Below are 20723 nucleotides of genomic sequence, written 5' to 3'. Positions count from 1 at the left end.
CATGTCTCCTAGGCAGCCGTTTGCACACCCTAAACTCTGCAGGGAATGTCCCCGCAATCGCTGCGCCAATTTGAAGAAAATGAGTACTAGAAACTGAAGCAAACAAACTGCCCCAATCAAAACTTTGCCCAAAACATCAGAGAACTAAAATGTGGTACACAGGATAAGATTGGGCCTGTAAACCAACCTCGTATTCCAACTGAACTGTAGTATGCAGGATAAGATTGGAATGTAAACCATTTTTGTGCTCAACTTAGCAGGGCACCACATCTATAATGCACCACAAGGCGTACCGGGCAAATTAACCTCTGGATGTTGAGAAAAGGAAACTATCCACCCCCACCTGTATGGTCTCCAGTGCCCCATGAAAAATTGCAAAGCACCACTGATCTCCGGAAAACAATATCTTGAAACAAAATCTCTGATGAAACTAAACACTCCAAAATTGCAACTGAAAAGTAAAATGTAAAAACGAGGCCTAACACCCGTGAGAAGCCACCTGACCCGTAACCACAAGCAACGCATAAAAACTGCACATAAAAAAGGCCTCCGGGAGACGCTGCGAACGGGGAACCCAATTAACCCAACATGCAATAAATGACTGGGTATGTACATGTATACCTTTAAGATTACTATAGATGAGATACCAGTTGGCGCCGCCACCGCAGAGGCTTTGGACCCACCCTGCTACGAATGGTTTCAAACTATGAAGTAAAGCAAATATTGTAAAAAACTCACCCTCCGTAGATGGCTTAGCCCATAATCTCGCCAAAAATTGCCAGGCAGACGGTTACGTCCATGGTATAATTGGAACTAGAGACCGAAGCGCAATTTACATGACGAAATATAATATTCTGTACCTAAACGCACAAAAATAAATGACAAAGGGAACGCAAAAAGAACGAGTTTCAGATGTAGATGGCATGAGCTACACCCAATTCTGTAGATTAGAAAAGAATTAATCCTCAGTCGCACTGACCAGCCTATATGGCCATGAAAATTGGGAACGGCTCCAACAGTAACATTACTCATAAGACCTGCATCGTAATAAACTACCCAGAAAAATTTTTCTCTAACTGAAAGCTCAAAATACCCGGCCAGCCAGCCGAACTGGTAAAAAACTGCAGCAAAAACTCATTGCCACTGAAGTACAAAATTAGTTCACCGATAAATTGAACCAGAAACCTGACCCAACAATGAAGTGCCCGCTCAAACTGCGTAAACCTATAAACAAGCCGCCTTTAAGCAAACAACTTACAAACCCAGTCATTTAAATTTGTTTTTGTTTTTTATAGTGTTTCTACTGAGACTCAAAACCTTAAATGTCTAGTGTGATATGCGGTCCATTTCCCACTACGCTACAAAAACCTATCAAACAACCATAACCTGCTATCTCCATCACCAACAGACAAACTGGACACAAAACCTACATTCATATCAAGCGCAACTGGAACCCCCAAAACACGGAAAAAGTTGACTGTGCCAAAAGAGGAGGTCCAAACAGACGTCACTCCTTCCTGCACCCATGAACAGAAATCAGTCCAGACGATGTGCTACACCGACATGGTCAGTGCCGGCCTGAACATACAAAAGTAAGAAAAATTGGATTTCTCGATCTAGGTGTCGGAAACCGCACCGCCCGAAGTCAAACAATCATTGCTAATTCAACTGAACACCACTGAAACCCCATGCATTGCCCGTCCTACGAGTGCAAGACAACAACCAAAAAATTGACCCAGAATAAACGTAACCAGAAAGTCAACATAACAAGACTGCGAACTAAAACTCAAAATGTGGAAACTGCTATGAGGAACCAACGGGGAAGGTAGAATAACGGAACTACACAATGTATAGGATACTACCATATATAGGATGCATGCTGCACATACATGCCCACCCTCCCGGTTTCTGCGGGAGGCTCCCGATTTTTCGGGTAACCCCCCGCACCCCCGGAAGGGTAGGCAACTCTCCCGCATTCCGCCCACCTCCTAGTGAAGCGGGCAGAATGAGGAGAATACCCGCGGCAATCGCGGGTCTCTGTGAAGGGGGCGGGGCTTAAGCTGCGACTCGGCGTGAATCACAGCACCTGGCCCCGCCCCCTATGTAAATTGTGCCCAATCGCGGCAATTTTTCCACGAGGGGGCGGGGCTTAACGACGCGAATCGTCAAGCCCCGCCCCCATCGGCCCCCTGCTGCTTCTCTTACCCGGGCTTCTCCCGGGAAGAGAATATTAAAGGTAGGCAACCCTGATGCTGCACAAACCGAAACTAACCCACAACCTGCGTGGGGCTATAACCACAGAAAAGAAACCAAACAAAAAATGTCGACTGAGCCTAACTAGCTCCCTTGTAGCTACCCCTTAGTGGGGAGGTAAACCCTCCTATACACCTAGGCTATACCCGGATAGGCGTTACCCCCGCAGGTGCGGCATGAGGGCAAACAAAAACCCAACCTCCAAAACATAGGTGGTCATAACCGGCAAAACAAATGCCTTATAAACCATTATTACACCCGCTTAGAAAAGGTAAAGCGAGGCAGCCAGTGACCAAGGAGGGTTGACGCTGCTGCGTAACCTATAAACAAATTGAAACACCTTTTGCACCCAAAAGGCATACCAGCCCTACCGACATGGTTCCGCCCGCATTGGGCATAAAAAACAACCCATACCAAATTTCTGGACTAGACATACATGTAACTACAACACAGATGTATAATAAATCCATCCATGCACCCTGTCCGCCAAATAGCCCATGGCAAAGGGGAGCATGATCCAATCCATTATATTCACAAAAATTGCGACACTCGCCTATGTTGTCTGATTTTGAACAAGAAAAATCAGCAAATTAACTTCTGCGGATCCTTATTCGCTGCTGTGCAAAGCACACAGCAAAAGCTGAATTGACACAATGTACAGTACCCTTGTTTCCTAACCCCTATAACTGTGTCATAAACCAACTTGTAATTATCGCCTAAACCCCTTGTCTAACCGCTGCGCAACCCTCCTGTCAATCTTACGCGGGCGAGCAAACGGTAGATGAGAAACAAAAATGGAATCATAACAAAATTTGTGACACAATCATACTCGCCAGCACCAGGTGGACCCAGAACCTCCTCTACAATGCTTCTGCGAGGCGCCATCTTCGATGTTTTAACGCAGCGGAGCCACCATGTCGACCGACATAAAAATCTCAAAACGCACGGGATCACTAGCCACCGCAATGGAACAGCAGCTGCATGAACTTCAGCTTCAACTTGAGGAGCCAACAGAGCCAGGCCGACCTGTAACTAAAGGAGAAAGGTGAGCAGGAGAAGGCGGGTGCAAGCACGGGGGTGGAGGGGGTGACAGATGTGAAGGCAGGGAGGGTGCATGGGACCCACAGGGGTGGAAGGATAATGGGTAGAGAGGAAGATGGGGTACAGGAAGCAGAGACATAGGAGAGACGGGGAGCCATACTAGGAAAATATTATAAGGAGGCATGGATGAAGGGGCAAAGAAAGATAGCCAGAGTAAGGAGGGGCAGAGATAATAAGACCAATTGGGGGGGGGGTAAAGCAAGGGAAACAATGAACCTGCGGCCAGGGGGTGGGGAAATGGGGGAGCAGAAAAACGAAGAAAGGAGGTGCGGGGAAGCAGGGGCAGAGGGCAAGAGGAGGTAGAAAGGCAGGGGCAAGCAGAGGGCATATGTGGGCTGAAGCTGCAAAGCCAGCTAGGGAAAAAAAAAAAAAAAAATGGATGCTGGGCTGAGATCCCACTACCAAGGTGGGACCCAAAATGGCCGCCATGGGAAATGGCCGCCGGGCATGCCGCGCGGGCAGGGAAAATTTATAGCAGCTAACAAACAAAGTGACACCCCCCAGCGCGGTGGACGCGGCGCGGGGGGGGTAGGAAGGGGAGTGCGGGGCCGCACTCGCGGCGGTGTGGCTGGAAAACTGGCGGGCGGCGCGGGAGCGGTAACCCCCGCAAGTGAAGTGAAGGCTGGAGGGCAGTCAGGAAACGCCAGCGGGAGACGCGGAGATGGGACCCCCCGCTGGCGCAGAGAGTAACAAGCGCCGCCAGGGACTGGGCACCGGCGGGAGGAGCTCACCCCCACCGGCGGGGAAGGTGAAATGGGGACCGGAGGGCAGTGACCGGCACGCCAGCGGGAGGCGCGGAAGCGGGAGCTCCCGCTGGTGCAAAAGTGCTTGTGTTGCCGGAGCTGGAAGCCGACGGAAGGCGCAGGAGCGCACACCCCCGCAGGGGGGGGTGAAGGAAAAGGGGGCTAGGGGGAGAACCAAAAGGCGCCAGTGGGAGGCGCGAAAGCGGAAGCTCCCGCTGGCGCAGTGAAGTGCTGGTCTGCTGCGGGAAGGGCTGGAGACCTACAGACACGGGGGAGTCACGAGGAGGTGGAGGAGGGGGGGTGCATGGTGCCGGGGCTGAGTGGTGCCATTTGCTCAATAATACCAAATACAGGGGGGTGGAGGGGGGGGCAGAAATGGCATGAACAGGCTATACAGGGAAAGAAGGCAGGGAGGGGTGGGGGGCAGTACAGCCTGAAAAGGGGATAAATGTAAAAGGGAGGCACTAGTGGGAATATATATACCAGGGGGGGATGCAAGGATTAAACTGGAATAGAAAAGTAATGCACAGAGAAAGGGGAAAAACTACTCAGCCTGATAGTGTTTCAAAGATCCAGGAACCAAGAGGCTGTCCATGCTCACACAGCCCAATATATACTGATCATCTGACCACTCCTTCAAGCAATATCATTGGCTCACCCAACCAGCTGACCAGACAGCCTTATAATCTGCCCAGCAACAAGGCTGTCATCAACAGCCATACAGCAAAAAACATAGTATTCTTAGTTATACTCACGCTTATTCCGCCTTCGTATACTATTCTCTATCCTATACATGCAGCAGCTGCTCTTCTCTATCCTATACGTGCAGCAGCTGCTCTTCTGTATCCTATACGTGCAGCAGCTGCTCTTCTCTATCCTATACGTGCAGCAGCTGCTCTTCTCTATCCTATACGTGCAGCAGCTGCTCTTCTCTATCCTATACGTGCAGCAGCTGCTCTTCTCTATCCTATACGTGCAGCAGCTGCTCTTCTCTATCCTATACGTGCAGCAGCTGCTCTTCTCTATCCTATACGTGCAGCAGCTGCTCTTCTCTATCCTATACGTGCAGCAGCTGCTCTTCTCTATCCTATACGTGCAGCAGCTGCTCTTCTCTATCCTATACGTGCAGCAGCTGCTCTTCTCTATCCTATACGTGCAGCAGCTGCTCTTCTCTATCCTATACGTGCAGCAGATGCTCTTCTCTATCCTATACGTGCAGCAGCTGCTCTTCTCTATCCTATACGTGCAGCAGCTGCTCTTCTCTATCCTATACGTGCAGCAGCTGCTCTTCTCTATCCTATACATGCAGCAGATGCTCTTCTCTATCCTATACGTGCAGCAGATGCTCTTCTCTATCCTATACGTGCAGCAGATGCTCTTCTCTATCCTATACGTGCAGCAGATGCTCTTCTCTATCCTATATGTGCAGCAGCTGCTCTTCTCTATCCTATACATGCAGCTGCTCTTCTCTATCCTATACATGCAGCAGCTGCTCTTCTCTATCCTATACGTGCAGCAGCTGCTCTTCTCTATCCTATACGTGCAGCAGCTCTTCTCTATCCTATACGTGCAGCAGCTGCTCTTCTCTATCCTATACATGCAGCAGCTGCTCTTCTCTATCCTATACATGCAGCAGCTGCTCTTCTCTATCCTATACATGCAGCAGCTGCTCTTCTCTATCCTATACGTGCAGCAGATGCTCTTCTCTATCCTATACGTGCAGCAGCTGCTCTTCTCTATCCTATACATGCAGCAGCTCTTCTCTATCCTATACGTGCAGCAGCAGCTCTTCTCTATCCTATACATGCAGCAGCAGCAGCTCTTCTCTATCCTATACATGCAGCAGCAGCTCTTCTCTATCCTATACATGCAGCTGCTCTTCTCTGTCCTATACATGCAGCAGCAGCTCTTCTCTCTCCTATACATGCAGCAGATGCTCTTCTCTATCCTATACATGCAGCTGCTCTTCTCTATCCTATACATGCAGCAGCTGCTCTTCTCTATCCTATACATGCAGCAGATGCTCTTCTCTATCCTATACATGCAGCTGCTCTTCTCTATCCTATACATGCAGCAGCTGCTCTTCTCTATCCTATACATGCAGCAGATGCTCTTCTCTATCCTATACGTGCAGCAGATGCTCTTCTCTATCCTATACGTGCAGCAGCTGCTCTTCTCTATCCTATACATGCAGCAGCAGCTCTTCTCTATCCTATACACGCAGCAGCAGCTCTTATTTTTCCTATACATGCAGCAGCTCTTCTCTATCCTATACATGCAGCAGCTGCTCTTCTCTATCCTATACGTGCAGCAGCTGCTCTTCTCTATCCTATACATGCAGCAGCTGCTCTTCTCTATCCTATACGTGCAGCAGCTGCTCTTCTCTCTCCTATACGTGCAGCAGCTGCTCTTCTCTATCCTATACGTGCAGCAGCTGCTCTTCTCTATCCTATACGTGCAGCAGCTGCTCTTCTCTATCCTATACGTGCAGCAGCTGCTCTTCTCTATCCTATACGTGCAGCAGCTGCTCTTCTCTATCCTATACATGCAGCAGCTGCTCTTCTCTATCCTATACGTGCAGCAGCTGCTCTTCTCTATCCTATACGTGCAGCAGCTGCTCTTCTCTATCCTATACGTGCAGCAGCTGCTCTTCTCTATCCTATACGTGCAGCAGCTGCACTTCTCTATCCTATACGTGCAGCAGCTCTTCTCTAACCTATACGTGCAGCAGCTGCTCTTCTCTATCCTATACGTGCAGCAGCTGCTCTTCTCTATCCTATACGTGCAGCAGCTGCTCTTCTCTATCCTATACGTGCAGCAGCTGCTCTTCTCTATCCTATACGTGCAGCAGCTGCTCTTCTCTATCCTATACGTGCAGCAGCTGCTCTTCTCTATCCTATACGTGCAGCAGATGCTCTTCTCTATCCTATACGTGCAGCAGCTGCTCTTCTCTATCCTATACGTGCAGCAGCTGCTCTTCTCTATCCTATACGTGCAGCAGCTGCTCTTCTCTATCCTATACGTGCAGCAGCTGCTCTTCTCTATCCTATACGTGCAGCAGATGCTCTTCTCTATCCTATACGTGCAGCAGATGCTCTTCTCTATCCTATACGTGCAGCAGATGCTCTTCTCTATCCTATATGTGCAGCAGCTGCTCTTCTCTATCCTATATGTGCAGCAGCTGCTCTTCTCTATCCTATACATGCAGCTGCTCTTCTCTATCCTATACATGCAGCAGCTGCTCTTCTCTATCCTATACGTGCAGCAGCTGCTCTTCTCTATCCTATACGTGCAGCAGCTGCTCTTCTCTATCCTATACGTGCAGCAGCTGCTCTTCTCTATCCTATACGTGCAGCAGCTCTTCTCTATCCTATACGTGCAGCAGCTGCTCTTCTCTATCCTATACGTGCAGCAGCTGCTCTTCTCTATCCTATACGTGCAGCAGCTGCTCTTCTCTATCCTATACGTGCAGCAGCTGCTCTTCTCTATCCTATACGTGCAGCAGCTGCTCTTCTCTATCCTATACGTGCAGCAGCTGCTCTTCTCTATCCTATACATGCAGCTGCTCTTCTCTATCCTATACATGCAGCAGCTGCTCTTCTCTATCCTATACGTGCAGCAGCTGCTCTTCTCTATCCTATACGTGCAGCAGCTGCTCTTCTCTATCCTATACGTGCAGCAGCTGCTCTTCTCTATCCTATACGTGCAGCAGCTCTTCTCTATCCTATACGTGCAGCAGCTGCTCTTCTCTATCCTATACGTGCAGCAGCTGCTCTTCTCTATCCTATACATGCAGCAGCTGCTCTTCTCTATCCTATACATGCAGCAGCTGCTCTTCTCTATCCTATACGTGCAGCAGATGCTCTTCTCTATCCTATACGTGCAGCAGCTGCTCTTCTCTATCCTATACATGCAGCAGCTCTTCTCTATCCTATACGTGCAGCAGCAGCTCTTCTCTATCCTATACGTGCAGCAGCAGCTCTTCTCTATCCTATACATGCAGCAGCAGCTCTTCTCTATCCTATACATGCAGCTGCTCTTCTCTGTCCTATACATGCAGCAGCAGCTCTTCTCTCTCCTATACATGCAGCAGATGCTCTTCTCTATCCTATACATGCAGCAGCTCTTCTCTATCCTATACATGCAGCAGCTGCTCTTCTCTCTCCTATACATGCAGCAGATGCTCTTCTCTATCCTATACATGCAGCAGCTCTTCTCTATCCTATACATGCAGCAGATGCTCTTCTCTCTCCTATACATGCAGCTGCTCTTCTCTATCCTATACATGCAGCAGCTGCTCTTCTCTATCCTATACATGCAGCAGATGCTCTTCTCTATCCTATACATGCAGCTGCTCTTCTCTATCCTATACATGCAGCAGCTGCTCTCTCTATCCTATACGTGCAGCAGATGCTCTTCTCTATCCTATTCGTGCAGCAGATGCTCTTCTCTATCCTATACGTGCAGCAGCTGCTCTTCTCTATCCTATACATGCAGCAGCAGCTCTTCTCTATCCTATACACGCAGCAGCAGCTCTTATTTTTCCTATACATGCAGCAGCTCTTCTCTATCCTATACATGCAGCAGCTGCTCTTCTCTATCCTATACGTGCAGCAGCTGCTCTTCTCTATCCTATACGTGCAGCAGCTGCTCTTCTCTATCCTATACGTGCAGCAGCTGCTCTTCTCTCTCCTATACGTGCAGCAGCTGCTCAATCTCTATCCTATACGTGCAGCAGCTGCTCTTCTCTATCCTATACGTGCAGCAGCTGCTCTTCTCTATCCTATACGTGCAGCAGCTGCTCTTCTCTATCCTATACGTGCAGCAGCTGCTCTTCTCTATCCTATACATGCAGCAGCTGCTCTTCTCTATCCTATACATGCAGCAGCTCTTCTCTATCCTATACATGCAGCAGCTGCTCTTCTCTATCCTATATGTGCAGCAGCTGCTCTTCTCTATCCTATACGTGCAGCAGCTGCTCTTCTCTATCCTATACGTGCAGCAGCTGCTCTTCTCTATCCTATACGTGCAGCAGCTGCTCTTCTCTATCCTATACATGCAGCAGCTCTTCTCTAACCTATACATGCAGCAGCTGCTCTTCTCTATCCTATACATGCAGCAGCTGCTCTTCTCTATCCTATACGTGCAGCAGCTGCTCTTCTCTATCCTATACGTGCAGCAGATGCTCTTCTCTATCCTATACGTGCAGCAGCTGCTCTTCTCTATCCTATACGTGCAGCAGCAGCTCTTCTCTATCCTATATATGCAGCAGCAGCTCTTATTTTTCCTATACATGCAGCAGCTCTTCTCTATCCTATACATGCAGCAGCTGCTCTTCTCTATCCTATACATGCAGCAGATGCTCTTCTCTATCCTATACGTGCAGCAGCTGCTCTTCTCTATCCTATACATGCAGCAGCTCTTCTCTATCCTATACGTGCAGCAGCTGCTCTTCTCTCTCCTATACCTGCAGCAGCTGCTCTTCTCTATCCTATACGTGCAGCAGCTGCTCTTCTCTATCCTATACGTGCAGCAGCTGCTCTTCTCTATCCTATACGTGCAGCAGCTGCTCTTCTCTATCCTATACGTGCAGCAGCTGCTCTTCTCTATCCTATACGTGCAGCAGCTGCTCTTCTCTATCCTATACGTGCAGCAGCTGCTCTTCTCTATCCTATACGTGCAGCAGCTGCTCTTCTCTATCCTATACGTGCAGCAGCTGCTCTTCTCTATCCTATACGTGCAGCAGCTGCACTTCTCTATCCTATACGTGCAGCAGCTCTTCTCTAACCTATACGTGCAGCAGCTGCTCTTCTCTATCCTATACGTGCAGCAGCTGCTCTTCTCTATCCTATACGTGCAGCAGCTGCTCTTCTCTATCCTATATGTGCAGCAGCTGCTCTTCTCTATCCTATACGTGCAGCAGCTGCTCTTCTCTATCCTATACGTGCAGCAGCTGCTCTTCTCTATCCTATACGTGCAGCAGCTGCTCTTCTCTATCCTATACGTGCAGCAGATGCTCTTCTCTATCCTATACGTGCAGCAGCTGCTCTTCTCTATCCTATACGTGCAGCAGCTGCTCTTCTCTATCCTATACGTGCAGCAGCTGCTCTTCTCTATCCTATACGTGCAGCAGATGCTCTTCTCTATCCTATACGTGCAGCAGATGCTCTTCTCTATCCTATACGTGCAGCAGATGCTCTTCTCTATCCTATATGTGCAGCAGCTGCTCTTCTCTATCCTATATGTGCAGCAGCTGCTATTCTCTATCCTATACATGCAGCTGCTCTTCTCTATCCTATACGTGCAGCAGATGCTCTTCTCTATCCTATACGTGCAGCAGCTGCTCTTCTCTATCCTATACGTGCAGCAGCTGCTCTTCTCTATCCTATACGTGCAGCAGCTGCTCTTCTCTATCCTATACGTGCAGCAGCTCTTCTCTATCCTATACGTGCAGCAGCTGCTCTTCTCTATCCTATACGTGCAGCAGCTGCTCTTCTCTATCCTATACGTGCAGCAGCTGCTCTTCTCTATCCTATACGTGCAGCAGCTGCTCTTCTCTATCCTATACGTGCAGCAGCTGCTCTTCTCTATCCTATACGTGCAGCAGCTGCTCTTCTCTATCCTATACGTGCAGCAGCTGCTCTTCTCTATCCTATACGTGCAGCAGCTGCTCTTCTCTATCCTATACGTGCAGCAGCTGCTCTTCTCTATCCTATACGTGCAGCAGCTCTTCTCTATCCTATACGTGCAGCAGCTGCTCTTCTCTATCCTATACGTGCAGCAGCTGCTCTTCTCTATCCTATACATGCAGCAGCTGCTCTTCTCTATCCTATACATGCAGCAGCTGCTCTTCTCTATCCTATACGTGCAGCAGATGCTCTTCTCTATCCTATACGTGCAGCAGCTGCTCTTCTCTATCCTATACATGCAGCAGCTCTTCTCTATCCTATACGTGCAGCAGCAGCTCTTCTCTATCCTATACATGCAGCAGCAGCTCTTCTCTATCCTATACATGCAGCAGCAGCTCTTCTCTATCCTATACATGCAGCTGCTCTTCTCTGTCCTATACATGCAGCAGCAGCTCTTCTCTCTCCTATACATGCAGCAGATGCTCTTCTCTATCCTATACATGCAGCAGCTCTTCTCTATCCTATACATGCAGCAGATGCTCTTCTCTCTCCTATACATGCAGCTGCTCTTCTCTCTCCTATACATGCAGCAGCTGCTCTTCTCTATCCTATACATGCAGCAGATGCTCTTCTCTATCCTATACATGCAGCAGATGCTCTTCTCTATCCTATACATGCAGCTGCTCTTCTCTATCCTATACATGCAGCAGCTGCTCTCTCTATCCTATACGTGCAGCAGATGCTCTTCTCTATCCTATTCGTGCAGCAGATGCTCTTCTCTATCCTATACGTGCAGCAGCTGCTCTTCTCTACCCTATACATGCAGCAGCAGCTCTTCTCTATCCTATACACGCAGCAGCAGCTCTTATTTTTCCTATACATGCAGCAGCTCTTCTCTATCCTATACATGCAGCAGCTGCTCTTCTCTATCCTATACGTGCAGCAGCTGCTCTTCTCTATCCTATACGTGCAGCAGCTGCTCTTCTCTATCCTATACGTGCAGCAGCTGCTCTTCTCTCTCCTATACGTGCAGCAGCTGTTCAATCTCTATCCTATACGTGCAGCAGCTGCTCTTCTCTATCCTATACGTGCAGCAGCTGCTCTTCTCTATCCTATACGTGCAGCAGCTGCTCTTCTCTATCCTATATGTGCAGCAGCTGCTCTTCTCTATCCTATACGTGCAGCAGCTGCTCTTCTCTATCCTATACGTGCAGCAGCTCTTCTCTATCCTATACATGCAGCAGCTGCTCTTCTCTATCCTATACGTGCAGCAGCTGCTCTTCTCTATCCTATACGTGCAGCAGCTGCTCTTCTCTATCCTATACGTGCAGCAGCTGCTCTTCTCTATCCTATACGTGCAGCAGCTGCTCTTCTCTATCCTATACGTGCAGCAGCTCTTCTCTAACCTATACATGCAGCAGCTGCTCTTCTCTATCCTATACATGCAGCAGCTGCTCTTCTCTATCCTATACGTGCAGCAGCTGCTCTTCTCTATCCTATACGTGCAGCAGATGCTCTTCTCTATCCTATACGTGCAGCAGCTGCTCTTCTCTATCCTATACGTGCAGCAGCAGCTCTTCTCTATCCTATACATGCAGCAGCAGCTCTTATTTTTCATATACATGCAGCAGCTCTTCTCTATCCTATACATGCAGCAGCTGCTCTTCTCTATCCTATACATGCAGCAGATGCTCTTCTCTATCCTATACGTGCAGCAGCTGCTCTTCTCTATCCTATACATGCAGCAGCTCTTCTCTATCCTATACGTGCAGCAGCTGCTCTTCTCTATCCTATACGTGCAGCAGATGCTCTTCTCTATCCTATACATGCAGCAGCAGCTCTTCTCTATCCTATACATGCAGCAGCTGCTCTTCTCTATCCTATACGTGCAGCAGCTGCTCTTCTCTATCCTATACGTGCAGCAGCTGCTCTTCTCTATCCTATACGTGCAGCAGCTGCTCTTCTCTATCCTATACGTGCAGCAGCTGCTCTTCTCTCTCCTATACGTGCAGCAGCTGCTCTTCTCTCTCCTATACGTGCAGCAGCTGCTCTTCTCTATCCTATACGTGCAGCAGCTGCTCTTCTCTATCCTATACGTGCAGCAGCAGCTCTTCTCTATCCTATACGTGCAGCAGCAGCTCTTATTTTTCCTATACATGCAGCTGCTCTTCTCTATCCTATACATGCAGCAGCTGCTCTTCTCTATCCTATACGTGCAGCAGCTGCTCTTCTCTATCCTATACGTGCAGCAGCAGCTCTTCTCTATCCTATACATGCAGCAGCTGCTCTTCTCTATCCTATACATGCAGCAGCAGCTCTTCTCTATCCTATACATGCAGCAGCTGCTCTTCTCTCTCCTATACGTGCAGCAGCTGCTCTTCTCTATCCTATACGTGCAGCAGATGCTCTTCTCTATCCTATACATGCAGCAGCAGCTCTTCTCTATCCTATACATGCAGCAGCAGCTCTTATTTTTCCTATACATGCAGCAGCTCTTCTCTATCATATACATGCAGCAGCAGCTCTTCTCTATCCTATACATGCAGCAGCAACTCTTCTCTATCCTATACATGCAGCAGCTGCTCTTCTCTATCCTATACATGCAGCAGCAGCTCTTCTCTATCCTATACATGCAGCAGCTGCTCTTCTCTATCCTATACATGCAGCAGCTGCTCTTATCTTTCCTATACATGCAGCAGCTGCTCTTCTCTATCCTATACATGCAGCAACAGCTCTTCTCTATCCTATACATGCAGCAGCTGCTCTTCTCCATCCTATACATGCAGCAGCAGCTCTTCTCTGTCCTATACATGCAGCAGCTGCTCTTCTCTATCCTATACATGCAGCAACAGCTCTTCTCTATCCTATACATGCAGCAGCAGCTCTTCTCTATCCTATACATGCAGCAGCTCTTATTTTTCCTATACATGCAGCAGCTCTTCTCTATCCTATACATGCAGCAGCAGCTCTTCTCTATCCTATACATGCAGCAGCAGCTCTTCTCTATCCTATACATGCAGCAGTAGCTCTTCTCTATCCTATACATGCAGCAGCTGCTCTTCTCTATCCTATACATGCAGCAGCAGCTCTTCTCTATCCTATACATGCAGCAGCTGCTCTTATCTATCCTATACATGCAGCAGCTGCTCTTATCTTTCCTATACATGCAGCAGCTGCTCTTCTCTATCCTATACATGCAGCAACAGCTCTTCTCCGTCCTATACATGCAGCAGCAGCTCTTCTCTGTCCTATACATGCAGCAGCTGCTCTTCTCTATCCTATACATGCAGCAACAGCTCTTATCTATCCTATACATGCAGCAGCTGCTCTTCTCCATCCTATACATGCAGCAGTAGCTCTTCTATGTCCTATACATGCAGCAGCTGCTCTTCTCTATCCTATACATGCAGCAGTAGCTCTTCTCTATCCTATACATGCAGCAGCTGCTCTTCTCTATCCTATACATGCAGCAACAGCTCTTCTCTATCCTATACATGCAGCAGCTCTTCTCTATCCTATACATGCAGCAGCAGCTCTTCTCTATCCTATACATGCAGCAGTAGCTCTTCTCTATCCTGTACATGCAGCTGCTGCTCTTCTCTATCCTGTACGTGCAGCAGCTGCTCTTCTCTATCCTGTACGTGCAGCAGCTGCTCTTCTCTATCCTGTACGTGCAGTAGCTATTCTCTATCCTATACGTGCAGCAGCTGCTCTTCTCTATCCTATACGTGCAGCAGCAGCTCTTATCTTTCCTATACGTGCAGCAGCTGCTCTTCTCTGTCCTCTACATGCAGCAGCTGCTCTTCTCTATCCTATACATGCAGCAGCTGCTCTTTTCTATCCTATACATGCAGCAGCAGCTCTTATCTTTCCTATACATGCAGCAGCTCTTCTCTATCCTATACATGCAGCAGCTGCTCTTCTCTATCCTATACATGCAGCAGCTGCTCTTCTCTGTCCTATACATGCAGCAGCTGCTCTTCTCTGTCCTATACATGCAGCAGCTGCTCTTCTCTATCCTATACATGCAGCAGTAGCTCTTCTCTATCCTATGCATGCAGCAACAGCTCTTCTCTATCCTATACATGCAGCAGCAGCTCTTCTCTATCCTATACATGCAGCAGCAGCTCTTCTCTATCCTATACGTGCAGCAGCTGCTCTTCTCTATCCTATACGTGCAGCAGCAGCTCTTCTCTATCCTATACGTGCAGCAGCAGCTCTTCTCTATCCTATACGTGCAGCAGCTGCTCTTCTCTATCCTATACGTGCAGCAGCTGCTCTTCTCTATCCTATACGTGCAGCAGCAGCTCTTCTCTATCCTATACGTGCAGCAGCTGCTCTTCTCTCTCCTATACGTGCAGCAGCAGCTCTTCTCTATCCTATACGTGCAGCAGCTGCTCTTCTCTATCCTATACGTGCAGCAGCAGCTCTTCTCTATCCTATACGTGCAGCAGCAGCTCTTCTCTATCCTATACGTGCAGCAGCTGCTCTTCTCTATCCTATACGTGCAGCAGCTGCTCTTCTCTCTCCTATACGTGCAGCAGCTGCTCTTCTCTCTCCTATACGTGCAGCAGCTCTTCTCCCTCCTATACGTGCAGCAGCTGCTCTTCTCCATCCTATACCTGCAGCAGCTGCTCTTCTCCATCCTATACCTGCAGCAGCAGCTCTTCTCTATCCTCTACATGCAGCAGCAGCTCTTCTCTATACTCTACATGCAGCAGCAGCTCTTCTCTATCCTCTACATGCAGCAGCTGCTCTTCTCCATCCTATACATGCAGCAACAGCTCTTCTCCATCCTATACATGCAGCAGCAGCTCTTCTCTATCCTATACATGCAGCAGCTGCTCTTCTCTATCCTATACATGCAGCAGCTGCTCTTCTCTATCCTATACATGCAGCAGCTGCTCTTCTCTATCCTATACATCCAGCAGCAGCTCTTCTCTATCCTATTCTCTATCCTATAAATGCAGCAGCTGCTCTTCTCTATCCTATACGTGCAGCAGCTGCTCTTCTTTATCCTATACGTGCAGCAGCTGCTCTTCTCTATCCTATACGTGCAGCAGCAGCTCTTCTCTATCCTATACGTGCAGCAGCAGCTCTTCTCTATCCTATACATGCAGCAGCTCTTCTCTATCCTATACGTGCAGCAGCAGCTCTTCTCTATCCTATACATGCAGCAGCTGCTCTTCTCTATCCTATACATGCAGCAGCAGCTCTTCTCTATCCTATACATGCAGCAGCTGCTCTTCTCTATCCTATACATGCAGTAGCTCTTCTCTATCCTATACATGCAGCAGCTGCTCTTATCTATCCTATACATGCAGCAGCTCTTCTCTATCCTATACATGCAGCAGCTGCTCTTCTCTATCCTATACATGCAGCAGCTCTTCTCTATCCTATACATGCAGCAGCAGCTCTTCTCTATCCTATACATGCAGCAGCTGCTCTCCTCCATCCTATACATGCAGCAGCAGCTCTTCTCTATCCTATACATGCAGCTGCTCTTCTCTATCCTATACATGCAGCAGCAGCTCTTCTCTATCCTATACATGCAGCAGCTGCTCTTCTCTATCCTATACATGCAGCTGCTCTTCTCTATCCTATACATGCAGCAGCAGCTCTTCTCTATCCTATACATGCAGCAGCTGCTCTTCTCTATCCTATACATGCAGCAGCAGCTCTTCTCTATCCTATACATGCAGCAGCTGCTCTTCTCTATCCTATACATGCAGCAGCTGCTCTTCTCTATCCTATACATGCAGCTGCTCTTCTCTATCCTATACATGCAGCAGCTCTTCTCTATCCTATGCATGCAGCAGCTGCTCTTCTCTATCCTATACATGCAGCTGCTCTTCTCTATCCTATACATGCAGCAGCTGCTCTTCTCTATCCTATACATGCAGCAGCAGCTCTTCTCTATCCTGTACATGCAGCAGCTGCTCTTCTCTATCCTGTACATGCAGCAGCTGCTCTTCTCTATCCTATACATGCAGCAGCTGCTCTTCTCTATCCTATACATGCAGCAGCTGCTCTTCTCTATCCTATACATGCAGCAGCTCTTCTCTAACCTATACATGCAGCAGCTGCTCTTCTCTATCCTATACATGCAGCAGCTGCTCTTCTCTATCCTATACATGCAGCTGCTGCTCTTCTCTATCCTATACATGCAGCAGCTCTTCTCTAACCTATACATGCAGCAGCTGCTCTTCTCTATCCTATACATGCAGCAGCTGCTCTTCTCTATCCTATACATGCAGCAGCTGCTCTTCTCTATCCTATACATGCAGCAGCAGCTCTTCTCTATCCTATACATGCAGCAGCTTCTCTTCTCTATCCTATACATGCAGCAGCTTCTATTCTCTATCCTATACATGCAGCAGCAGCTCTTCTCTATCCTATACATGCAGCAGCTTCTCTTCTCTATCCTATACATGCAGCAGCTTCTCTTCTCTATCCTATACATGCAGCAGCTGCTCTTCTCTATCCTATACATGCAGCAGCTCTTCTCTATCCTATACATGCAGCAGCAGCTCTTCTCTATCCTATACATGCAGCTGCAGCTCTTCTCTATCCTATACATGCAGCAGCAGCTCTTCTCTAACCTATACATGCAGCTGCTCTTCTCTATCCTATACATGCAGCAGCTCTTCTCTATCCTATACATGCAGCAGCTACTCTTCTCTATCCTATACATGCAGCAGCTGCTCTTCTCTATCCTATACATGCAGCAGCTGCTCTTCTCTATCCTATACATGCAGCAGCTGCTCTTCTCTATCCTATACATGCAGCAGCTGCTCTTCTCTATCCTATACATGCAGCAGCTCTTCTCTATCCTATACATGCAGCAGCAGCTCTCCTCTATCCTATACATGCAGCAGCTGCTCTCCTCCATCCTATACATGCAGCAGCAGCTCTTCTCTATCCTATACATGCAGCTGCTCTTCTCTATCCTATACATGCAGCAGCAGCTCTTCTCTATCCTATACATGCAGCAGCTGCTCTTCTCTATCCTATACATGCAGCTGCTCTTCTCTATCCTATACATGCAGCAGCAGCTCTTCTCTATCCTATACATGCAGCAGCTGCTCTTCTCTATCCTATACATGCAGCAGCAGCTCTTCTCTATCCTATACATGCAGCAGCTGCTCTTCTCTATCCTATACATGCAGCAGCTGCTCTTCTCTATCCTATACATGCAGCTGCTCTTCTCTATCCTATACATGCAGCAGCTCTTCTCTATCCTATGCATGCAGCAGCTGCTCTTCTCTATCCTATACATGCAGCTGCTCTTCTCTATCCTATACATGCAGCAGCTGCTCTTCTCTATCCTATACATGCAGCAGCTCTTCTCTATCCTATACATGCAGCAGCAGCTCTTCTCTATCCTATACATGCAGCAGCTGCTCTCCTCCATCCTATACATGCAGCAGCAGCTCTTCTCTATCCTATACATGCAGCTGCTCTTCTCTATCCTATACATGCAGCAGCAGCTCTTCTCTATCCTATACATGCAGCAGCTGCTCTTCTCTATCCTATACATGCAGCTGCTCTTCTCTATCCTATACATGCAGCAGCAGCTCTTCTCTATCCTATACATGCAGCAGCTGCTCTTCTCTATCCTATACATGCAGCAGCAGCTCTTCTCTATCCTATACATGCAGCAGCTGCTCTTCTCTATCCTATACATGCAGCAGCTGCTCTTCTCTATCCTATACATGCAGCTGCTCTTCTCTATCCTATACATGCAGCAGCTCTTCTCTATCCTATGCATGCAGCAGCTGCTCTTCTCTATCCTATACATGCAGCTGCTCTTCTCTATCCTATACATGCAGCAGCTGCTCTTCTCTATCCTATACATGCAGCAGCAGCTCTTCTCTATCCTGTACATGCAGCAGCTGCTCTTCTCTATCCTGTACATGCAGCAGCTGCTCTTCTCTATCCTATACATGCAGCAGCTGCTCTTCTCTATCCTATACATGCAGCAGCTGCTCTTCTCTATCCTATACATGCAGCAGCTCTTCTCTAACCTATACATGCAGCAGCTGCTCTTCTCTATCCTATACATGCAGCAGCTGCTCTTCTCTATCCTATACATGCAGCTGCTGCTCTTCTCTATCCTATACATGCAGCAGCTCTTCTCTAACCTATACATGCAGCAGCTGCTCTTCTCTATCCTATACATGCAGCAGCTGCTCTTCTCTATCCTATACATGCAGCAGCTGCTCTTCTCTATCCTATACATGCAGCAGCAGCTCTTCTCTATCCTATACATGCAGCAGCTTCTCTTCTCTATCCTATACATGCAGCAGCTTCTATTCTCTATCCTATACATGCAGCAGCAGCTCTTCTCTATCCTATACATGCATCAGCTTCTCTTCTCTATCCTATACATGCAGCAGCTTCTCTTCTCTATCCTATACATGCAGCAGCTGCTCTTCTCTATCCTATACATGCAGCAGCTCTTCTCTATCCTATACATGCAGCAGCAGCTCTTCTCTATCCTATACATGCAGCTGCAGCTCTTCTCTATCCTATACATGCAGCAGCAGCTCTTCTCTAACCTATACATGCAGCTGCTCTTCTCTATCCTATACATGCAGCAGCTCTTCTCTATCCTATACATGCAGCAGCTACTCTTCTCTATCCTATACATGCAGCAGCTGCTCTTCTCTATCCTATACATGCAGCAGCTGCTCTTCTCTATCCTATACATGCAGCAGCTGCTCTTCTCTATCCTATACATGCAGCAGCTCTTCTCTATCCTATACATGCAGCAGCAGCTCTTCTCTATCCTGTACATGCAGCTGCTCTTCTCTATCCTATACATGCAGCAGCTCTTCTCTAACCTATACATGCAGCTGCTCTTCTCTATCCTATACATGCAGCAGCTTCTCTTCTCTATCCTATACATGCAGCAGCTGCTCTTCTCTATCCTATACATGCAGCAGCTCTTCTCTATCCTATGCATGCAGCAGCAGCTCTTCTCTATCCTATACATGCAGCAGCTGCTCTTCTCTATCCTATACATGCAGCAGCTGCTCTTCTCTATCCTATACATGCAGCAGCAGCTCTTCTCTATCCTATACATGCAGCAGCTGCTCTTCTCTATCCTATACATGCAGCAGCTGCTCTTCTCTATCCAATACATACAGCAGCTGCTCTTCTCTGTCCTATACATGCAGCAGCTGCTCTTCTCTGTCCTATACATGCAGCAGCTGCTCTTCTCTGTCCTATACATGCAGCAGCTGCTCTTCTCTATCCTATACATGCAGCAGCAGCTCTTCTCTATCCTATACGTGCAGCAGCAGCTCTTCTCTATCCTATACGTGCAGCAGCTGCTCTTCTCTATCCTATACGTGCAGCAGCTGCTCTTCTCTATCCTATACATCCAGCAGCAGCTCTTCTCTATCCTATACGTGCAGCAGCAGCTCTTCTCTATCCTATACGTGCAGCAGCTGCTCTTCTCTATCCTATACGTGCAGCAGCAGCTCTTCTCTATCCTATACGTGCAGCAGCAGCTCTTCTCTATCCTATACGTGCAGCAGCTCTTCTCTATCCTATACGTGCAGCAGCTGCTCTTCTCTATCCTATACGTGCAGCAGCAGCTCTTCTCTAACCTATACGTGCAGCTGCTCTTCTCTCTCCTATACATGCAGCTGCTCTTCTCTCTCCTATACATGCAGCAGCTCTTCTCTCTCCTATACATGCAGCAGCTGCTCTTCTCTATCCTGTACATGCAGCAGCTGCTCTTCTCTATCCTATACATGCAGCAGCAGCTCTTTTCTATCCTATACATGCAGCAGCTGCTCTTCTCTATCCTATACATGCAGCAGCTGCTCTTCTCTATCCTATACATGCAGCAGCTGCTCTTCTCTATCCTATACATGCAGCAGCTGCTCTTCTCTATCCTATACATGCAGCAGCAGCTCTTCTCTATCCTATACATGCAGCAGCTGCTCTTCTCTATCCTATACATGCAGCAGCAGCTCTTCTCTAT

The sequence above is a fragment of the Taudactylus pleione genome, unplaced genomic scaffold (assembly GCF_031769625.1).
Source record: "Taudactylus pleione unplaced genomic scaffold, aTauple2 ptg000239l, whole genome shotgun sequence".
Lineage (NCBI taxonomy): Eukaryota > Metazoa > Chordata > Amphibia > Anura > Myobatrachidae > Taudactylus > Taudactylus pleione.
Note: the sequence above shows the minus strand (reverse complement) of the source record.